General features: G+C 35.9%; 1 long non-coding RNA gene across 3 annotated transcripts in view; it reads right to left on the bottom strand.

Annotated features, from left to right (window-relative positions):
* Positions 1-21354, bottom strand: part of LOC138921693 (uncharacterized) — an 81497-nt gene that overhangs the window by 3174 nt on the left and 56969 nt on the right. Inside the window, exons 3-6 of one of the 3 annotated variants that reach the window (XR_011434492.1) lie at positions 13165-13440; positions 11443-11549; positions 10970-11048; positions 9970-10663 (exon numbers count right to left, since the gene is read on the bottom strand). This is a non-coding gene — a long non-coding RNA (uncharacterized lncRNA). Of the gene's footprint in view, positions 1-9969; positions 10664-10969; positions 11049-11442; positions 11550-11660; positions 13441-21354 lie in introns of those variants that run through there. The other 2 variants (XR_011434493.1, XR_011434491.1) reach the window with 2 other exon arrangements.

The raw sequence follows: 21354 nt of genomic DNA, 5'->3' as shown, positions 1-21354 counted from the left end.
TTCCTAAATTCACTTTCTGGGGATGGGGCTCAGAAATCCGCTTTCAAAACTATCCAGTAATGTTCATTTGGAAAACCCCCTATAGAAAATAGCAATAGTTAAAGTGTTTAGTTTGAAATCTATGGTATTAGACAAAACATGAACGTTCTTAAAATATAGCACTTTTCTTTCCACTTATAAGTCACTGTTATTAAAAAGTCTGAACACCTTAAACAGTGGACAAGCAGTATAAATTTGCTTTTATCCACTGACGAAAATAGAAGCTTAAGGTTTCTGACAGGCTGGACGAACCTACAAGTATTGTTGATAAAACTGGCCAGCCATTTGGAAAAAGGAAGTTGTATCTGTATCGCACTTATCTGAGTTCCCCAAAATGATACAATCTGGAAATTAATAACTTAGATTTAAAAACAAGAAATAAAACTGCCAAAACTTAAGCATGTATGGAAAAAATTTTGACATTAGGCTAAAAAAAATCCTTTTTTAATCCCCAAATGCTTCAAGCCAAAGAGGGAAAAAATAGATATGTTTGGTTGCATCAGTATATCTTGTATAGCAAGACAATATAAGTAAAATTATAGCAAGCAACAGAGAAAAAATATTTGCAATCCATTTAGCTGGGTGAGGATTAATAAGGAGGATGAAAAGCTCTATAAGACAATGAGTAAAAATGGGCAAAGAATGTAAAACCAGCATTTTGCAGAAGAGGCAATTTGTGCATCAACTCTTAATAGCCAGGAAACCTAAAAAAAGTGTCATCAGATTCACAAAAAAAATATGAGTTTGATTGTATCCCTGATTTTGGTGACCATATAAGAAAACAGATATTCATAGTCTGTTGTTAACTAGATTTGCTTTGATAGATACTTCTAAGCTGCTCTCCCGCGTGACTGTGCTCTTTACGCTCCTGGTCCATGTCTTGCCAAGAAGGGGAGCTGCAGTTGTTGGGGAAATATAACTGAAAACGAAATCTCCTCCCAGCCCAGAAAACCTCTCTACAAAAGGAGAAGAGAAAGAAAGCAGTTTTATTATTGAATAAGCACGAAGCCAGAATGTGGTCATCGCAACAATGGTAATTGGTCACTGGGGTGACCATCTGTGTTAGCCTGTTGGCTTTATCCAAAGGAAAAGCAAACTTAAATCTTGATGGCAGGAGGTCGTTTTGTAAGTTGGTGTGAGGCTCCCCCCAAAGTCTGGCTCCTCCCCTTCCACAGAAACTAGGAGATAGGGGCTCTATGTCCCTTTATAATGACGTTTCAAAGAGATGGTCCCTGAGAAAGCTGGTGAGAGGCTCATTTAGCTTTAAAAAAGATTTACATACATATCAAAGAGTCATAGAAAGAACTTGCAAGTTTCCAAATATAAATACTCTCAGAAAAGGGGCAGGAGAGGGTCGGGACAGGGAGAGTCACTTCCCTTATTTTCAACAGGGAGAATTAAGTCTTGTTTTTCATTTGTATTTGTCCTTTCTGTCAACGCTGGGTAAACATTTGCCTACGCATCCAAGGGAGAATATAGAGAAGCCTGTTCTCGGGAGCATGGCTTGGGGATACATGTGAAAAAAAAAGAATTGGCAATCTAAATGCTCATCTGTAGGGGCAAAATAAAATGGACAATTGCATACTCATACAAGGAGATACAGCAGTACAGTAACATTTCCATAAAAATACGTATTAAGAATTTAAAGGCTGTGTGAACCATTCAGAAAGATTAATGCCAAACTCCTGATTACAATTGCCTCAGGTAGGGGCTAGAATTGTGGATGCTGGTCACGGCCGACTTGAGCTTTTAAGATAATGTTTACATTTTTATGATACAGTTCGTTTTACACCAGTCAGTATGTTTCCTACGCTATCCCTGAAATGAACAGGAGCATTCCCATTTGCAACATAATACTTTAAAGAATAAAAGCGGCTTTGAATTAGCTTTACTTTTTTACGACATTTAATAACATCACCTATGATTTTTCCCTTCTTGGATCTTTCATATATTAGTTTACTTGCTAAATCAGTTAACCTTCCTAAGAACAATAGCTGGAATTAGTCAACTCAGAGTTAAAAATGGACATCTGCATTTGCGTGGGGTGAATTTTTGTTGCTGCCCACTCTAGCCAGTGTTGAAGAATAGACAATCGTGTAATTTAAAGAAGAGGCTTTATATGCATGTGAAACCATATGAACTACCCATATCTTTCATACAGCACTTTGCTTTGAAAGATGAATACATGAAGCCGCCATTCTCCTTGTTTCTGATTCTCCAAGTAGTGTGAGCATGGTGGGAGGAGGAGGTGATATAAGCTAGAGTTACATATAAAATGCTGCTAGAACAATGTACATATCAGGAATTCAATCTACTGCCACCGAAAAGTCACCTGAATACCATCTGGTGTGGTCCTACCAGGCCATTAGCATCTCCCAAATCAAACCCAGTGTCTTTCACTATTCTTCCTACTGTCAAACCTGCTCTAGAGGTTTAAGAATGTATATACTATAAGGTAAATAGGTTATGTATATGTTCACTCTAACATGTAGTGCTGTCTTATAGTAGTATGGTTATTTTGCTGATTTTTTTTGAACCACATTAAATTTATAGCTGCCATTTGCCTCCCTTTATGAAAACTTTGCTGTGGAGTCTAGTATGGCTTTAGTCATGCTGTGAAGTTGTGATCTGAGAGCGTACAGAACTTTAAAGAATACAGTGATTGCTTTAAGTGAAGTTTCATAATAACATTGATTGAACTTGGCTTCAATTTCAATTCAACATACAGCTTCACTGTCTATCTGTAATCTAAAGAGGAAATTCTATGGATTTGTTTTCTTTTATTGATTACAAACTGATACTTGTTAGTGCCAAGTTGATTCTGACTTCTAGCAACCCTGTGGACAGCAGAGCGGAACCCTGCCTGGTCTTTCTGCACCATCCGCTCCCCTTCCAGGGCTCTATCGGACAATGCTCTGCTGCTGTTCACAGGGTTTTCATGGCCATTTTTTTCAGAGGTGGCTGGCTGGGTGCTTCTTCCTAGTCTGTCTTAGTCTGGAAGCTCCTCTGAAACCTGTCCACCATGGGTGACCCTGCCGGTATTTGAAATCCCGGGGGCATAGCTTTCAGCATCACAGCAACACGCAGCTGCCACAGTGTGACAACTGACAGACACAAACTGAAATAATTTAGTGCTGTAAAGTACTGTAGTACTTTCATACTGGTTTGATTTAGAATGATTTTAACAGCTGGGAGCAGAATCTAATTTTTCATAGCATAACATCTTTAACAATTGAATATATAATTTCGACTTTTTGTACTACTTGAGCCTATTTCTATCCAATCCTATTTAACAAGGTGATGATTTAATGATAAATTCACGGTGTGTTGCTAATGGTGTGTAATATGTGTAATAGTAGACTCTGTACAGAAATGAATTATGGTTAAAATAGGAACCGATAACAGGATAGATACATAAGCCATTCCTCAGGTATATATAACGCTAAGCATATCATGTTCTGAAACAATAGTCACTGCTAACCAGAAATCAATTTATGTTTAAGCATTTAAAGACCTATTGCAGTATAAGATGAAGACGGATTGCTAAATCAATGTTAAGTTTAAAATATTGTGTTCTGATATTTTAAATTTATCTATTAAAATATTTCAGTGTTTTCTCACCATACATTTTTATGTAACTATAAAAGGAACATGAAATAAAAACTTCACTCTGTAGCAGACTTTTAAGGCATTTCACAACTCAGTGAAGGGCCCCAAAGAGGAATTGACTGCCTGTGAATTGTAAGATAGCTCTAGGATGAATCAAGCTAAGCTGAATGGAGAGAATATGAAATCCACTCCTGTACCCAACTCTTTTAACTCGTTTAAGACCCTCCTGAATTGGGGTGCCAGAGTCTGATGTGATAACTAACCCTTTACTCAATGTGGTGGTCATGCATGGGCGTGAACTACCATCGAAATGTCAGCACCAAAATCCTGTACTGACAATTCAAGGGAGACGACTAAAGGTGTTCTCCTCTCCTTTAATTCCCCATGTAATATATTAAATCAGCAGATGAAGAAGGGGAGTTGATATTTTATTTTCTCCTTAACGAGTGGGACAAGCTTCCAAATGCCTACTTTTAGTAGTGATATTTTTGGAACTGCACATTATAAAAGAGTTAGTCTGTCTTTAACCTTTACTAAATGACATATTTGTAAGTACATTTTTAAAGCCTTCTTGTTCTTTTCAAACCAAGGTTAATAGTGGACTTGAAAGAGAAAATGAAACAGGTCTGTCAAATGAAATTACCCATGAGCTTCTCCACCCACTCAGTCAGCTTTATTAGGGAAGAGATTTTAGCCAACTCTCACTAGGTCCTTAAGTGTAATTTTTTTTCTGTTCCCAGCCTCCCAGTTTTAAATAAAATATCCAATATGTCATGGCTGGTTAACACTGTTCTAACATTTGTTTTAGAAGTCACTTTAAAATTTTGGAGTTTATTATTTCTAAGACAGCATTAGTATAAACCCTAAATATTGGAAAATTAATATCTCTTTAAAAAAATGAAGTAAAGATGAGGTATTATAATTGAATTTAAAATCATTGTCCTATTTCATAAACATGATCATTGGCTTCTTAAAAAGCATTTTGGTTTATAACAAGACCACTTGAATTTTTAAGAGAAATGACATTGTTAGCTATGTCTCAACTTTATAACCAGATCAGAATTTATACAAAGATATCAGAAAAAACAAGTGGAACGAGAGCCAAAAGTGATGAACACTTAACTAGAAAAATTTTCCCAAGGAGCAGCTATATAACTCACCATATTTCCAAGAATTTTTTAAATGGAGCAATTGTTAAAATACAAGGGATAGATCAGAATCAAGAACTTGGGGCAGGTACAGTCTGTTACGAGTTGAATTGTGTCCCCCCAAAAGACCTATTGAAGTCTTAACCTCGGGCACCTCAGAGTGAGACCTTCTTTAGAAGCAGGGTGGTTGTAGGGTAATTAGTTAAGATGAGGTCACGGTGGAGTAGGGTGGGATCCCAATAATATGACTGATGTCTTTATAAGAAGACGGTCAGGTGAAGACACAGATGGGGAGAATGCCTTGTGAAGACAGGGCTGGAGCGAAGCATCTACAAGTCAAGGAACACTGAAGATTTCCAGTGAACCACCAGAAACTAGAAAGAGTCAAGGAAGAATTCTTCTACAGGTTTTGAAGGGAACATGGCCCTGCTGACACTTTGATTTCAGACTTCTAGCCTCCAGAACTGAGACAATAAATTTCTGCTGTTTTAAGCCACTCAGTTTGGGGTACTTTGTTACATCAGCCCTAGGAAATGAATACACACCCTAACATCAGCTCTTCTTTGATAGGTCAGAGAAAGGAGTAGATGTGTTGGAAAAAAATCAGAAAAATGAAGGTCAAATTTGAAGCAGAATAAGAATAGACTGCTAAAAACATGATAATTGATACAGAACGCAAGACTGCAGAAAGAAATGGAAATAAAATTTTAAAACTATCAGAGAAAACAAGAGGGAGAATTGGCAATGGAGATTTGAAATTGGTATGCTCAGAATAGGCTAAAACAAAGTGAATCATAATTTGAAAATAACAGGCTGGGCAGAGACATACCAGGGCAAGGCAAACAAACCAAAAAAGGGCCCAAGTGTCAAACCAGGTGAATACAGGGCAAATAGCACTGAATGAGACACAGGAGAACACGTTATTACAGCGGAATCCACGATGAGAATGTAACAATTTTAAACGTTACACAAATGGGCTTCATAAAACAAATTCTAGGAAGTAGTAGGGGAAAAAATTGTAGTATGAGACTTCGATTGAACTTTCCTCAGTCAAATGTGAAATAAGATAAGATAGATCCTCTGCAAACACGCATACTACCTCTGCCAAAGGATATATCTTATTTTCCAGTAATCATCGAGAAAACTACAACAAAAGTCACTGTGGACTAGCCATAAAGAAACCTCAAATTCCCAAAGAAATAGTGTTTACAACATTCATCACAAAACAATAAGGTCAAAAACCAGCAGAATGCACACAATCAAACCAACCAAAGAAAAACTAACCCAGACATATATCTCAGGCCAAGAAGAAAACTGAACCCAAAATTGCAGAATATCTAGAAAACAACTATGACAAAGATAGCATATATAGAAACCACTGAGCTGCAGATAACAATGCCAAAATCAAAATGCTTACTCCTAAAGGATTGGAGAATAAAAGTGAATGGAATAAACCTTCAATACAAGAATTTAGAAGACCAGTGAAGGAGACATTAATGCAAACAGCAGAAGTTTATTTACTAGAAAACATAATAATTATTGTAAAAGTTTTTTGGAGGTAGAGGATAAAATAGGTAAAACTGAAAATCGCAGTAAAAAGAAAATAATCACATTTACATGAGGAAGTAAAAGAATCCTAACTGAAAATTTTGCTCAACACTGTGAAAATAAATTCAAAGGAAAACATAAATTTCCTTAACTGCCCCAGGGAGAAAAATAATCTTAACTTTTATATTTGAGAAATAAGTAGTCAAAAATCTCATCTTTACCTAGCCCAGCCCTCCTTGTAACTACAATCCCTAAAAAGTATACCAGCTCTAGAATATATCCCATGGAACTCAATGAAACATTTGAGGAATTCATCTTCCCAATGCCATTTAAACCGTTCCAAAGTATAGAGCAAAGGAAACTTCATTTTAAAGGAAGTTGGGTTTGAAGTGTAACAAATAACTTGTTGCTTGACTAAAGTTGAGCAGCTGATGACAGTGACTTACCAGCCAATTCATGAATAGCCTTTGTCATACTGTAACCAGAGCAAGACTAGTTACTAGTGATTAAGGGATCTGAGAAGTCCTGCAAGGTAAGTAATTTTGACAACGCAAAGAGAGTCCCAAGGGCTGTAAGGAACACTGATCTCCTGAACACCCAAATTTACATTATCACTGTGTTGGAGTCAGAGGAAGGGAGTGGACCTTTCGTAAGTGGAGGGAGGAAGCAGGAAGCAGTCTCTATGAACTCCATGACATCAATCTTCCTAGTGCATTATTATCATCCCAAACTTACTATTAAGAAAGAAGCAACACACTGTTGTGAGTTCATCTGTCCATAAATACATATTGATGCTCTCAATCATCAAAGAAATGTTATTTGCTAGGAAGAAAGCCCTTTATAATAAAAATGAGCAGAACATGAAGTTTACCCAGGATTAAAAAGTATATATACATGAAGCTAGCGTAATATTTATACTGAAATCTGACAGAGTGCACAAAAATAGCAAACTAGCTGCCAACCTTAGAGCAGTGCAAAAACCCTGTATAAATAATGAGCAAATGAAACCTACGGCCCAATAAAGATCAGTCTAAGATACCCCCGCTGGTCTATACAGTTGTTTACTATGAAGATTATTAGGAAAGGTATTAATGAAATTTGCTTATTTAGTAAAAGCAAATCAAAAGAGGACAACATGATTTTTCCATAAATGCTAAAAAATAATTATATAAAAATTAATACAACTTTCGAAAAATAGGAATAAGTGGATATTTCCTGAATATGATTTTTTTTAAATTTAGCTATTGTCCTCAACAGTTAACATCCAGGGAAAATACCAACAATGGTGATGAACCAATATATCTGAGATGCAGGGAAGAATTAAGATAATTTTATTTTGAAAAAATAGTATTTTCCCTGGAGTTGAAAAATTAAATGACTTCTATAGCAAATATCCTGTAGGAAATGTATGCACTCTCAAGCACGTTAATTGGTTACTTCTTCAGCAGGTTCCAGCAAACTAATTACATTCTCTGCAAGCAACCATTAATTACTGACAACACTAGGTTTCTTAATATGAATTTTTTGTGATTTTTGTTCAGCTTCTCTTTTTAGTATGTACCAACGTCTATTCTATCATGTTTAAATATCTCATAACTAATGATTATGAAAATAATTTTACATATTAAAACAATTATTAATAAATATCCTTTAAAGACAGAAATAGATTGAGAGTTAATACCAATATTAGGAGAGTATATTTAGGAAAAAAGATTGTGTCCTTTTTAAAGCTATAAGTGTTTATAAAAACGTACTATGATGCAGAATAACTATTAATGTAATGTTTATAAAAATTTAATATGAGACTGAGTAGGTTATTGGCAAGGAAAGAGATAACTCTTGGTTCGGTAGCCTTTTTTCCAGCCTCGGTGACACCTGATGATTTTACCCTTGGTCAAATCCTCCTTGAAGCACTAACTCAGGAATTGTGAGGAGTGTGCCTACAATGAATCCAAGATAAATAGGAATCCAACTGAGGACCGTGTAGGTGACTGAGCAACTGGACTTCACCATCAATATTCTACATGAGTAAACGATAAGCAGTGCTGAAGAAGCAGCCATGTGGAGGCATAGGGTCTAGTAACGCAACTCGGAAGGGGAGCGCATGAGTAGGTAGGAAGCTAGGAAGCGAGGCTGAAGGGTTTCTGAGAGGAGGTGGAGCGCACTCGCTCAGCCGCCTCCCTTAGGATCCTGTGATCCTAAGGCTGGGATGTTGAAAACTCCCTGGGGGTTACAAGCCCACGGTCATGCCTTTGTAAGCATTCTGTGTTGTTTATCCTATATCCTTTCTTACAGCTACGTAAACTTGAGGCTGAATAAAGCATATTTTTGTCTCACGATTTCTCTATTTGAACCCAAGAACATTGCTGTTCGTAGCAAAAGGTTTCTCAACCGCAGACTTCTGATCATTGCAGAGTTGTTCAATTTTCTACTTAGTATTCCTAACATTAGCCAACTATCCTTTAAGAGCTGCATTTACGTTTTAGTTTTTTGATTCCATTTAGGACAAGAGTCCTTCAAGAAAAGTTTCCTCTTGGGAAATCTTCAAATCGTTTCAAGATAAATTAAAAAGAGAATGTTAACCTTGCTCCTTGTGGAAATGAGGGGACAAAACCCCCAAAATCAAGTACAATGACATCTGTAATAGATGATCTTGAAGCAAGACATAATAAAGAATCTAAATAATAAGAAAAAACAAGTCAGGATAATACCAAGTATTCAAAACATATTTTTTCCATTAATCAAATTTGTTGGGTTTTTTTGTTTTATTTTTTGAGGAAGATTAGCCCTCAGCTAACTACTGCCAGTCCTCCTCTTTTTGCTGAGGAAGACTGGCTCTGAGCTAACATCCGTGCCCATCTTCCTCTAGTTTATACGTGGGACGCCTACCACAGCATGGCTGCCAAGCAGTGCCATGTCCATGTCCGCACCCTGGATCCGAACCAGCAAACCCCAGGCCGCCGAGAAGCGGAACGTGCGAACTTAACCGCTGCGCCACCGGGCCGGCCCCAGCCATTAATCAAATTTGAAAACAGAACGCTAGAATGTTCTAACCAGACAATTTTCTAGTTTTGAGTCTATGGAAACTAAGAATTTAAAGGACAAGGTCATTGAAAAGGTTGGTATAGGCTTCCAATGATTTTCAATAGTTGAAGAGGAGAATTTGTTTAGACTTTCCAAAGTTATGAATTGTAGTAAAAATTCTTTCTAGAAGACGTTACTGAAGAAAGATTTTTTTTTTTTCTGAATTGCATTTTTCCGTGCAAAATAATTTTTTAACTGTTAGTGATATTGTGTACTCCTCTGAGTCTTTCAGGCATTTGGACATGCAGGAATATTAAATTTGAAAGCATGGCACATTAATAAATTCAATAATGCTTCTGTTTTACATACTAGCAGAGAGATTTATAGGTCTCACACAGAATCAACACAGTGAAAGTGTCTGAAGATATGTTTACGGAACAGAAAATCGCAAAGAAAAGTGACGTGAAATTGTCACTGACAATAGAACAAGTATACTGGAAACTAAGAGAGGTTTAAAATTTTGTTAACATTCTTATGATCAGGAAGTAATTATAGTGTTGAGTAAAGTAATATTTACTGACCACAAGTAGAAAAACTGTGAGCCATTTTTATAATTTCTTTTTATTCAAAGACAAACCATATGACAAACAAGATGTTGGAACTGCCTGTTCTGAACATATATGAGATGTTTAGAAAGATAGAATAGACGCTATTACATGTGAAAAATGAATATGAATAAAAACTACAAAAAAAAATTCCTTGTTATTAAGTAGCATAAAGGAAGCTTTGCTTGCAGAGAATGTGATGAGTTTGCTGGGACCTGCTGATGAAGCAGCTGAGGTAATATGCCCGGGAGTGCATATATCTCTAACGTGATATTTGCTACAACATCATTTATCATTCCACTCCAGAGAAAATACTGACATTGATGAGGAACCAATATACCTGAGATGCAGATGAAAATTGAGGCAATTTTGTTATTTTGAAAAATACTGCTCCTTGTTGCATTTCAAGGTCCATGGGTTAAGGAAAAAGTTTTCTCCAGGAATAATGTGATATGGAAATGCAAGAAAATGTTAGAAGTGAGCATTAAGGGTAACAATCTACATCTATTTCTAAAACTATTCTGAAAGCATCTAAGTTCATGATACAGCATCGATGAAATAGCATCACCACCATAAGCCAAGTCTTCAAGTCCAGAAATTGTAGGGGAAATATATGCATACTTTAATTATTATTTGAAAGAAAAAAGGATCAATGTCGTCATCATGGGTATCCTATACTGGACAGGCTAACTGAAAAAAAAAAAGAAAAAAAACATATATATATATATATATATAAAGAGAGAGAGAGGAGGACCATTCCACTAACCCCAGTTGAAATGAACCTCAGTTTAGCATCACACATTGTACTAGACAGGAACAACCCAGCTGCTCGTGGTATTTGTCCTTAATCTATGGACTTTGAAATGGAACAATGAACAATACTTTTCAAGATAATGAAATAGTTTCTTTGCACTACAAAACTTCTAAAATTTGACTAATAAAATAAAATTATGACCATTGAATTTTTGAAAAGATTTTATATTTACTTATATATACCAAAAGTTCCTTCTGTGATGATGATAAAGGCTTAGGTCATTCCATGTTCTGCTGAAATGAGTATTCTATACACCTCTAACTGTAAGAAAAATAAAAATAAAGTTGATATTAGCATAAGAATAGTCAGACAGATCAAAGGGTTAGAAAGTCCAAAAATTAATCTAAAAGCATGTGAAAATGTATTATATGAAGAGATGCTATGTCAGAACAGCAAAGAAAATTTGATTATTTAATAAAATGTGTTGGGATAACAGAGGAGTCACCCTGGGAAAACATTGGATCCCTGACTCTCATCACTTATCCAAATTAATTTCAGATAGATTAATAATTTAAATTTAAAAATTACTAAGATAAAACATGCAACTTTTAAAAAATCTTGCAATTGGGAAAACTTTTCTAAGTATGACACAAAGATCATAAAATCTGATACATTCAATGACACAAAAATAAAGAAATACATTGCCAAAACTCACCATAAATAAACTTGAAAGATAATCCAAGAAAAGTATTCCATATTATAGTTAAACTGCTACTGTCTTTGACTTTTAAAGAACTCCTACAAGTCAAAAAGAGCAGCAACCTAATAGAAAAATAAGCAAAAAGAACAAGCAGGCCCAGTTAACCGAGGAGGAAATACAGATGACTATTGAACAGATGAAAAGATGTTCAAACGCACTCACAAAAAGGCAAATTCAAAGCTACACTAAAATATCATGTTTTGACTATTAGACTGGCCAAAAACTACAACAGTGTGGCAAAACAGGGTCTCATAATGCAGAAGAGAAAGCAAATTCACAAAATTTATATGAAGAACAAATGGACAATAACTATCAAAATTACAAATGCCATTTACATTGCATGTCCACAGTGCCATTTATCCTACAGAAATGCTTGAACATAGGTAAATTTATTTCATGTTGCAAGGATATTCGTTGGAACAATGTTTATAAGAGCAAAACAATTGGAAATAATGGATTAGAAGTAGAATGGTACCGGGGTATTACTTTCATAATCCGATAAAATCATGGATGTAGAAAACATACAAATCCTTTATATAGGAACATAATTTTGTAACTTACTGAAAAGTGCTTTGAAAATTAAGTGCTAAATCAACTACAGCCTATTTGGAATGGTAGAAATAAAAGCTTATGCAATGTACGTCCTTGATTCAGCAATGAGAGATCACTTATTATTGTGGTGGTTGTTTTTATTACGTGCCAAGAACTGTGCTGAGTACTTTAAAAGATGATTTCACCTGCTTTTAATAATGTGTGCCCCTAAAAAGACTTTCTAATGCCAGTGACGCTACATGTCTTTTTCAAGAAATCCTTTAAGACACACAGACACTCTAATAACTGCTTTCTAGATTATGATCCTTACTGTTACTGAAATTCTAATTTACCTTCTGCTCTATAAAATAAAAATATCACCTCTGCTCCAAAAAGAGTGGCTGGCCCTTTCTTTGTCAGTCCTCACGCAGGTGAGACAAGCAACTCTGAGCCCAGCCCTAATTTTGGGAAAGCAACAGACAAGTAAAGACAGTCGAGTAGTCCCATCCTCCAGTCATGACTACCCAAACCACACCAGAAAGGTAAAAAAACAGATTCCTGCTTCTGAAGAACTTAAAAGACAGAAAATTTCAAGTGACTAAAAAACAAAGTATCCTCCCTTTGTATTTGTATAATACAGTGCTTAATAATTTAGAAATCCTCTCTGATGTCAGCTAAGTCTGAATTCATTTTAAAACTGGATAGATTGATCTATAAGTCAGTAATTCACCGCTGGTTAATAAACTGGCGAAGCCCACTCAGGCTTGATTACAAGGCAAAGGCTTACTCCGTGGTCAGAAAGAGGGAAATAAACACAGTCAGCAATTACTATGTGGCAGGCACTATTATTTTAAAAGTGTGTGTGTGTGTTTAATCCTTACTCATTAAGAAGATACATAACATCAACATCCTTATAGTGAGAACGCAGAGGCTCAAACAGATTTGTCAAAGACAATTCAGTATGTGGCAGAGTCAGTTATGATTAACTCATTCATTTACAAATTCACTGAAAGATTACAGCTATTGCAATTGTGAAACAAACGCAGCTATTATAGCATTGCGTCAAATCTGAGATATTGTGGAACACATCACTATTTTGATCTTCCTGTGAAAAAATATAACTTCTCAAATCATAACACAACATACCATAACATAATGTAGCATATTATCCTCTATCAAGTTGCCTGTGAACGAAAGTTTAGAATAGCAGAACGGTCCTGACAATTTGATGTTTTATGTCTTAATGACAATCCTTCAAAAATTGATCACACCAGCTTCTTTTTGTCTTGGAATTTCTTTCTTCTATTCTGAGGGCTGCAGTTATATAAGCAGTCTCTTTTTATGTATTTCAGTAGCAAGATGTAACAGTTTCAGCTCCGTGTAAGTGTCTTCTTCTCTTAGGTACAATAAAGAACTGGATGGCTGGTTATTTAGCAAAAAAAAAAACAAAAAAAGAAAGAAATTGTGGTTATTCCTCCTGTGACAAATATTTGCTTCATTAATATCAACCTGATGCTTGTTGCTATTGCAAAGCATGTTTTTAGACACACAGTAACTTATTTCAAAGAAAATTATGCTATAACCTTTTTGAATACCTATTAAATAGCAGTCAAATTCCACACACTTAATAACAACAATCCATAAAACTCGGATATGAATGAGGAAATCACCTATGCCTGTGACCAAGTACTGTTATGCTCACGCAATGACAATCATGTCGTGTTTCCTGCCTGCCTGACAGCAACTGTAAACTTCTTCAATTGTAAGATACATCCAAATTTCAAGGATTTTAAAATGTTAAAAAAATATGTCTTGAAACATATGAAAAATATGTGTCAAACACTATGCTAGGAACTGGGACTACCAAGAAGTAATAGAATCTTGTCCCTCATGCCGCTCACTGTCTAGTGTGGGCAGAGAAGTAAGCCAACAATTATATTCAGTGTGATGATAAAAATAATAACATACATTTATATAATTCTTTAATACATACTTTATATGTGCTAATTTATTTAATCCTTACAATAATCCCATGAGGCATGTATGTGTTAGAGGTACGAGCCTGTCTGGACACCCAGGAAAGGTACCCAAACTGTCCTGTGTGTGTAGAAAGCCTTTTGCATGAGGTGCTACACAGATGTGAGCAGTGGAGGAGAAGGGAAGAAATAGAATTCCAGGCAGCAGCACTCCGTAAGCAGAGTCAGGGTCAGAGAGAGTGGACACGTGAGGAATACCCAGGGTGGAATAGTAAAAGTATTGTGGCTCATGGGACGAGTCAGGAGCAAGGTTTTTTGTGCCGTAACAAAGAGTTTAGACTTTATCCTACAAATTGAGGACTGCTATCACTGGATTAGAGGGAGCTGTGATTGGGATCAGAGACGCCAGCCAAGAAAACTATTTCAAAAAATCCACATAAAAATAAGGACTTAGATTCGGTGAGCAGCAATTTGTGAAATATTAAATACTAATATTACAGAGGTGAGGTCAGCAAAAACAGTTGAGCAAGGAAGTCCAAAGTTCTGGCCGTCCACAAAAGGAACAGAAAACTGGTAAAATTTTGAGAATTTACTTTTCTGAAGCCCTGGAATTTGTTCAAAGGCTTATAGCAACCCAGGGAGTGCTTACTTAAGAACAATGGCTGAATCTCAGTATAAACAGCAAGCTTTGTTGCATTGTCATTTATCCTAGTCTCACTCCTTATTCCCAGCTCAGAGGCAGCCTTGAAAATAACAGCCTGTATTCTCAGTACTAAAAGATGCAGACACGACTATTTGTTTTGACTTATCTGATGGTTCCCTGGAAGACCATCTCAAAAGGCTAGTCATTATTTTACCTGACTCCAAACTGGCTTAGTACTAAAACTGCTATTTGGGGACTTTTGTCTAAAACATTAACAGGCAAACATTTTAGACCCTGCTGCCTGAAGCAATACATAACAGTGGGGCAAATGATAGACTATCCAAAAAGCTTGGGAGGGAAGCCTGAGGAATGAGGCATCTATAAAAATTTTGCAAAGCTCTGACAAATTCCTAGAAATCTAGAAACCCACAGATTCCCAAGACAGTGTGTGTCTGTTCAAGAGAGAACTGTAAAGCCCATAAGCTCTCACCTCTAGCTCTTAAGGTTCTGTGGAAGCAGAAGGTAAAGGCTAATATAGAGTTGTAAACTGCTGTGGTTTAGTATTGAAGGCATACCTCTTGGCAAAGACTGGGAGATTTTGTGGTTCCAGGCATTTAATGAAATCTCTACTCAATTATTAGCTGATCACTAGCCTAAGAACAGATATTTCAGGGGCCACATGTGACAAAGGATACATGGTTTCCAGAGTTAGTTCAGAAAATTCATTAAATAAGCAAACGACAACTACAATAACCAGCAACTTCAACAAGCCTAGGTGGGGGCTGGGAGAAAGAGAAATTGATTTCCAGAGTTTCCCCATTGTAATAGTCATAGTGTCCAGTTTTCAACAAAAAACCCACAATGTATGCAAAGAAACAAAAAAAGTATTCCTGAGGAAATTTAGACATTACACTGTTGGACTGTCTAGACAGACTTTAAATTAGCTGTTTTAAATGCATTCAAAGAGCTAAAGGAAACCATGCATAATGAACAAAAAGAAAGGATGAGATGGATGGCTCGTGAAATATAGAGTAGAAATAAAGAGTAGAAGTTATTTTTTAAAAAAATAAAAAATCTGGAATTGAAAAGCATAAAAAGGATATGAAAAATTCATTAGAAAGACTCAACAGCAGATTTGAGCAGGAAGAGGAAAGAATCAGTAAACTCGATAATTGAAATTACTGAGCCCAAGAAACAGAAAGAAAACAAAAAGAAGAAGAATGACCAGAACCTCAGAGACCTGTGGGACACCATTAATCATACCAACATAGGCATAATGAGAGTCTCAGAAGGAGACAAGAGACAGAAAAGGGCAGAAGGAATACGTGAAAAAATCATAGTCCAAACTTCCCAAATTTGATGAAAAACATTAATCTACACATCCAAGAAGTTCAATGAACTCCAAGTAGAATAAACTCAAAGAGACCCATACCTAGACATATCATCATCAAACTGTCCAAAGAGAAAGACAGAGAATCTTGAAAGCAGCAAGAGAGAAGTGACATCACACACGAGGGATCCTTGATAGGATTAAGTGTTTTCTTACTAGAAACCATGGAGACCAGAGGCAATGAGTTGACGTATCAAAGTATTGAAAGAAAAAACTTTTAACCAAGAATTCTATATCTGACACAATTATCCTTCAAAAATTAAGAAGAAAAACACATTCCCACATAAAAACTGTGAGAGTTTATCACTAGCAGACCTGTCCCATAATAAATACTAAAGTCATTTGTTTGCTAGAGTCATTCAGGCTGAAATAAAAAGACATTACACAGTCAGGCAAATTCACGTGAAAAAATAAAGAACACTGATAAAGATAACTAACTGCCTAGGTACATGTAAAAGACAGTATAAATGTATTTTTTTTGTTTGTGATTCATTTTTCTCTATTTGATTTTAGAGACAACTACATAAATCAATAGTTAAAAATCTGTGTTAATGGGCACACAATGAATAAAGATGTAATTTCTGACAATAACAGTAGGAAGACTGGGGGAGCGGAGATACATAGGAGCAAAGTTTCTATGTGTTATTGAAATTAGGTTGGCATTAATCTGAACTAAAGGAGAAATACAAAATCTGAGTGAACATATAACAAGTAGAGAGATTGAGTTAGCAATCAAACAACTTCCAAAACAGAGGAGTATAAGATCAGATGGCTTCAGTGGTGAATTCTATCAAACATTTAAAGAAGAATTAATGCCAATCTTTCACTAATTCTTCCAAAAAAGCAAAGGAAGCGGGAACACTTCCTAACTCATTCTATGAAACCAGTATTACCCCAATGCCAACGGTAGAAAAAGGCATCACAAGAAATGAAAACTAGAGACCAGTAGCCCTCATGAATAAAGATGCAAAAATCCTCAAAAAAATACTAGCAAATCCAATCCAGCAGCGTACAAAAATAATTATACACCATGACAAGAGGGATTTTTCCTAGGAATGTAAGATCGGTTCAACCAACAAAAAAAAATCAGTGTAATGCACCATATTAATAGAATAAAGGAACAAAAACACATGACCATCTAAATATATGCAGAAAAAGCATTTAACAAAATCCAACACTATTTCTTAATAAAAACACTCAACAAACTAGGAATCGAAGGGAGCTTCCTCAATCTGATAAAAGCCGTCTATTGAAAACCCACAGCAAACATCATGCTTTTTTTTTTTGTACAGCATGTTACTTTGATACATTTATATATTGTAATATGATTGCCATTGTGATGATATTTATCACATTACATACTTATAGTACAATATTATTGTCTATTTTCAATATACTGTATATTAGATCTCTATGGCTTATTTAGTACTCATTACAAGCTTGTACCCTTAAACATCATCAATCTTACTCCCTACCCCCATCCTCTGGTAACTGCCATTTTTGTTTTGTTCCCTTTTTTTATTTTTTTACAGGTTTGACTCTTTTACATTCCACATGTAAGTGATATCATAACAGTACTTGTCTTTCTCTGTCTGACTTATCTCTCTTAGCATAATGTGCTCAAGGTCCATCCATGTTGTTGCAAATGGCAGGATATTCTCCTTTCTCATGGCTGAATAATATTCCATTGTTCACATATATTACATCTTTTTTATCCATTCGTCCATTGGTGGGCATTTGGATTCTTTGCATATCTTAGCTATTGTGAATAATGCTGCAATAAACATGAAAGTGCAAATATCTCACGGAACTGCTGTTTTCATTTCCTTTGGGTATGTACCCAAAATTGGAATTACTGGATGTACGGTAGATCTATTTGTAGTTTTTTGAGGAAACTGCATATTGTTTTCCATAGAGGTTGGAGCAAACTTCATGCTTGAAGGTGAAAAACTAAAAATTTCCAGAACAAAAGAAGTATGTCCACTCTTGCCACTTCTGCTCAACATTGTTCTGGATGTTTTAGCCAGGGCATTTGTCAGGAAAAAGAATTAAAAGGCATCCAGATTGGAAAGGAAGAAGTAAAATTATCTTTATTTGTAGAAAACATTATCTTATGTATAGAAAACCCTAAAGAATTCAATAAAAAACTAGTAGCTTTGGTTTCTAATAAACTAGCTCAGCAAGGTGGCAGTATACAAGATCAATGTACAACATACAAAAATTAGGTGTATTTCTATACAGCAGCAAGCAATATGAGCATGAAATTAACAAAGCAATTTCATTTAAAATACCATCAAAAATGAAGTACTTAGGAATAAATTTAAACAAGGAAGTGTAAGATTTGTACACTGAAAACTGCAAAACATTATCAAAAGAAATGAAAGAAGATCTAAGTAGATAGAAAAACATCCTGTGTTCATGGATTGGAAGATCTAATATTGTTAAATTGACAATAGTTCCCAAAATGATCTCCAGATTAAATGAATCCCTATCAAAGCCCAATTGCCTTTTTTGCAGAAAAGGATAAACTGATCCTAAAATTCATATGGAAATGCAGTAGACACCAAACAGCCAAAACAATCTCGAAGAAGAACAAAGTAGACGGGCGTACACTTCCTGATTTTACCACTTACTACATAGCTATAGTGATCAGGACAGTTGTAGAGTCTTAGCACAGAGTCATAGAGTAGGTTCTGTGAAATATAATCAGTAAATTCCTCTATGCTAAACACAATAATACATTTGATGAGATATTTAAAAAACGAATTTTCCAGTAAGTGGTAAATGCTAATGAAAAAGAAAACGTTAAATCTCAAATTTAGTTTGTAATTTAAAACTTTGTATATTGAGTCTGCTGATATAGGAGCATACCTGCTCTGATATTTGAACTGTTTACCTTTATGAAAAAGAAAAATATATCTGTGCAATTTGCAGAGTTCAGCATTAAACTGCAAGTATGACATTGTGGCATCTTTCTGTTGCTATGGGCAAGTTACTTGAATGATTTCAACAGATTCTTGAACTGAACAGAAATTGCTTCTCACTCAGTTATAATTTTACTGTGCAGAGGCTAGAAATTGGAAATAAATAATGAAAGAGGTCACCCAGGTGCACACATTTAATGCTCCGTGTGGGATGCAGCTGATGATTGGAGGGCGAAATATGACGTAGTGATGGAGAGATCTCGCTCTATGATCTGAAAGACATTCTGACAGCTCTGACTTTAATTTCACATAAGTAAATGGGGAAAAAGCCTGTCATGAAGGAACAGATATGCTTGTTAAAGTTGTGCCTTTAAAGTTGCACTCTACAGAAAGAAGTAAACAATCCCCAACAAAGAAAAGCATAGAATGCGGACTACAATCTGAATATGAATGTGGCATTATTTGCCACATAACTAGCGTATCATTGAGATAAATATTGAAGAAATGACATATAAAATGTTTTTCCCCAAAAAATCTTTTATGTAATCCCTAGTTTTATTGTTAAGAAGAGATTAAGTGGCTTAAAGATGGTCACGATTTCTTTGTAGCTCTCTCCTTGGAGTGTGGTGTTTCTTTTGCCTCCATCTGAATCCAGTTTGGCCCCATGACTGCTTAAGCAGTAGCTTATGGCAGAAGTGACACCACACCAGTTCCAGGCTTAGCCCTTTAGACGACTGACTGGCAGCCTTTGCTTCTGCCCTCTGGGAACGCTCGCTGCTAAAACCCTGCCTCTCAGAACCTAGCTGCCATCCTATGAAAAGCCCAAGCCACACGACGGGCCATGTGAGGTGCTGTGGTCAATATGCCCAGCTGAGCTCCCAACCTTCAGCTTGCATCAACTGGCAGCCATGTGAGTGAGCCATCTTGGATGCTTCAACCCAGTAGAGCCACCCAGTAACTGTCGTCCCAGCTGGCATCCAGGACTAGAACTACCCACGTTTCCCAATCAACATACAGAACTTTGAGGAGTAAGAAAATGATTGTTTTAAACTCTTGGATTTGTTTGAAACTCTTGGATTTGGGCTGGATTGTTATGCAGCAATAGATAAAACAATCATCTTGCATAAAGATGTATTTTAAGTTGTGTTAAAAGTTAGATGTCACAGATGGCAGAGTGAATAGAAGTACTAGTTTTAGTAAACTTGACCCACATCAACAGTTGGGCCTGTAATCTAATGGTCTCCCCAGAACTTCCTCAGGGAAGTTTTAGCGATTCAAAAGACTGCCTTCAGACCCGATCTCTTCTCTAAAACCAAATTTACATTCCACTGGGTCCTACACAAAAAGTGTGTGAAAGATCTCTCAGTACGTCCAAATTAGCACATTGAAAATGCTCTCCCTTCTCTAAACTTCACGCAGAGACAAGACTTTTACTTAGGATTTATTTTTAATAAGACGAGAACAGAAGAATATTAAGAATTTAAAGAGTTTTTCCATTGAACTTTTATGTTGTCATTGATACGTTTTTAAAATAGATTAAAACAAAACAAAAGCAAGCCACCCCCAAAGACCTAGTTACCCTAAAGAAAGCTTTAGATTCCATGAACGAGGAATAGAAATCTCTGAGTTAATTTTTGAATTTGGTTTCTGAGTCTTTTGTCAATATTTGTCAGAATGAATTAGTGGCATAAAATTGAGTTAGCTTGTCTCTTTCAGGTTGTTAAATTTTATCTCATATCCCAGAGTTGAGTTAAATGTCAACACACATTTGTGTGGATTGACAAAACACATTTTCCAATCTAGTCCGCCAAGAAACACAGTGCACTTGGAGTTAAAACTGTCTTCTGGACATGGCTTTGAGGAAACACTACTAGCTGTATAATTTTGAGCAAGTTGCCAACACACTTTCCCCTTATTATCTGAATCAGTAAGAACAGAACGATAACCACCCTTGCCCTGTTTACCTGGAAGGGCTCTTCTTCAGAATCAAGTGATCATGTATAGATGAGCATATTTAGGGAGTGGGAAGCTGTTTTTAAACTAAAATTGTCGTATTGTTATTCTTGATAATTGTGCTTCTAGTAATAGTATACTTTTTTCTGTCAATTCTGGAAACTATTTTATTACGCTTTTCTGGGGTCCAAAGCTGACCATTTTTTTAGATTGTGGTATCTTTGCTTGCTTTGCTCATAAAGGCCTATGAAGTTAACTAATATTTAGCTGGGACATAAACCATAGCAGGAATATTGGGGAGAGAAGAGAAAAAAAAATCATAGAGACACAAAATAAAAACCAAGCTGACAATGTCAAGCGTTTAAACCTCTAACAAAAAACCTCCTTTTTTTTCTATCTCATTTCAACCCATCCAGGACCTATGCTTTCTAGATCCTACCTCCAATTTAC

Source organism: Equus caballus, chromosome 31 (genome assembly GCF_041296265.1).
Source record: "Equus caballus isolate H_3958 breed thoroughbred chromosome 31, TB-T2T, whole genome shotgun sequence".
Lineage (NCBI taxonomy): Eukaryota > Metazoa > Chordata > Mammalia > Perissodactyla > Equidae > Equus > Equus caballus.
This window is presented reverse-complemented; position numbering and strand designations above follow the sequence as displayed.